The following is a 3,039-nucleotide window of genomic DNA, read 5'->3' on the forward strand; positions in this document are numbered from 1 at the left end:
CTAATACCATTCGATAGGTAATTAAAAATTTCATTTCCTGGTAAGTTAAAAAATATGGGGTTGTATTTAAATTAATCAAGTTAGAGCCACTTAAATTTCTTATTTGACTAGTTTAAATTTGTGGACACCCTGTATAACATGGTAAGTTTATTATCATTGGGATATAAAATATTATATCTTGTTGCACTTCACCATAAATTACGCTTACATAACTTAAATACTTCTAGAGTATTTGACACGTGAAAATTAGATCAGCCTTTGATTAAATTCGTATTATTTAAAAAACCTTAAGATTTAGGTATTATAATCCTTATTAAAACAGACACTTATTTTGATCAGCGAATCCAAAAATGCAATAATATACAGGACATTCCATTTAAAAAAACGCAACTTTGATACATTTAGAGCCTTTGGGACACCCTGTACATTACAAAAATATTTTTAAAATATGCGCTCGGTAGGCGTCGGACAATTCATAAAATAATACTTTTTAAAAATCAAACGGTTTAGCCGCTAACTTCCGTGCCGTATAGCGTGAATAACCCTGTATAACATTTATTCTAGAATTTAAAAAAGGCCAAGTATCCGGACAAGGGCACGGAGCAGTTGCATCTCGACCGATCGTGTTAAAGTTAATAGTGTCCGAGGTACAGGGTGTCAAAGTGTAAATAAATTATGTAATTGAATGTAATAAAATTTCGTTTTTGAATTGATTCTTAAAGGTTTTTTTGCTGTGGAAAAATTGCCTAGTAGCTAGTTTGTAGTTTTTAGGGGGCGAAAGCTGCAATAGTTTGAAGCCATTTAGAACATCACAATTTTTTAGGTTTTAAAATATCGAACCCAAAAAAGGCTTGAAAAAAGACCTAAAAATTACACACTTAGTTACAAAAACCGATTCACTTATTTTATCCAGTCCACACCAATTCCCAGTATTATTTAAAATATCGCTTTTTGTTCTCAATATCTCATTTTCCGATATTTCCTAAACGAAAAATGTATACTTGGTTCAAGTCGATATTCCTCACCCTCTTCGAGATATTTTACATTGGAACCTATATTGATTTTTTAACATAATCAAATTGGATCTATAAATATTGGAATCTATGCAAATATTATGCTAAAATTTTCAATAAAACGAAACTTAAGAAACATTGAACAGTATTAATTTAGGTACCTGCATAAGAACCACTTTAAACTACTTTGTAATCTTAGTGAAGTCTTTGAAAAATATTATTTTATAACAACTGTTCAAAATTATCTCTTCTGACCAGTTTAATAAATGGTTCTCGTATGGAAAAAAATATTTCACAAGAATAAAATTTTCTGCCCTGTTGTTAATGGGGTCTTTCAAAAACGATGTTTTTTACATAACCATTGGGTTAAAATCAGGGCTTCTGGCAGGTCCCGGTATTGAGAACACTAATATGCACAAATTTAAATAATATTCCAAGTAAAGTATATTTTCTATGATTGTGCAATTTTCTGTGGCTTCATATTATACATACAGGATGGACATGTGAAAACGAAACAGACCCAGTTTTGAGCAACTAGTAAATTTACGCAAAAGCCCTCGGATATGTAAATTTTATTTTTGTGGGGGACACATTTGTGGCGAATCAAACGGGCCATATCTACAACCCCTAAAGTACGAAGGTGTTCAACACTAAAATCTTAAATAGAAAGGGATGTCAAGTGTCCCCTCATCTAAAAGGTAGTTTCATGTACAGGGTTATTGATTGAACTTTGACCCGTTTTTGCATCTATTTTGAAATCTAAAGAAAAATGTTAAATACAAAAGTTATATATATTAACGTATAGATTATTTTAAGATAGTACCAATTTATACAGGGTGTCTCAAATTCAAGTGACAGACCAAACATGCCTTTTTTTTATGGAATGCCGTACTTTTTATTGCATATACGAACTATTCGCCCAATTCAAGGCCTATTCGACATAAATGTTCTATAATGATTTTCAACTGTTTTTGAGTTAATTACCAATATTGATTGAACTTATATTTTTTCTTGGATAGTCAGTTGAATCAGGCGGTACTTATTGTGTCTCATTTTAGTACCGAGATATTCAAGTTTTCTTCTAATTCTGCGGATTACTTCTTTGCAAGTAATATATTCGGTCCAGGATATACGAAGAATGCGTCTGTACATTCACACTTCGAATGCCCCCAGTTTTTAAACCTTGAGGAACTTAGCAACTTTATGGAATAATCTATGGTTTTTTAATGAAGCCTATTTTATAGAATCTTATTCATCTCTCGTAAAAAGATGGTACAATTAAACTGCAACCGCTCGAATTATGTCTAAAATATATTAACTACCTACATATAAAAATTAAAGAGTTTTAAGAATAATATTATTTAAAATGGTGGTCAATTTCGGTTTAATGCTAGTAATAATGTTGTTTTTATTAAGTAAATGCATCAAAAGACATTGTAACTGCGTGATTTAAAAAAATTACTCAATAGAACCCAAGTTTATAATTTTCTTTCGGTTTCTACAAAACAAAGTTTTAAATTGATTTGTGCCTGTATTGGATGATCATTATTTTGTATTCCAGTCAGTTTTCAATACCATTTTCCAGGTAAATAATAAGGAAAGAAAGTTATATGTACTATGGGGATTTGTACTATGTACTAATCCCCATAATTTATATGTACTATGGGAACTTTAAGAAAAACGTTTCAAGCTTTTGACCTGAAGATGATCGTTCTAAGCAACTTAAATGTTCTTATTCATAGTTTGTTTAAACTTCTTAATGTTTTAAGAAAGAAAAGCACTTTTTTTAGTGTTTAATTAATAGTTATCGTTTAAAGATTGTCTGATCAAAGTGTTTTATAATTTATTGTTAATATACCTACTTAATTATATATTTGTTCAATAAATTCAAATAAACTTGAAACTACGTGAATGTTATGAAGAAGAATGTCGCTCAATCTACGGATTTACTTCATTCGTTCGATTTAAAATAAGGTGACCCAATTTAACACAACTTCAAAGTTCATAAATATATTGGTATCAGATA

This window comes from Dendroctonus ponderosae, unplaced genomic scaffold (assembly GCF_020466585.1).
Source record: "Dendroctonus ponderosae isolate FM_Combo_2020 unplaced genomic scaffold, Dpon_F_20191213v2 Dpon_F_20191213_3, whole genome shotgun sequence".
Lineage (NCBI taxonomy): Eukaryota > Metazoa > Arthropoda > Insecta > Coleoptera > Curculionidae > Dendroctonus > Dendroctonus ponderosae.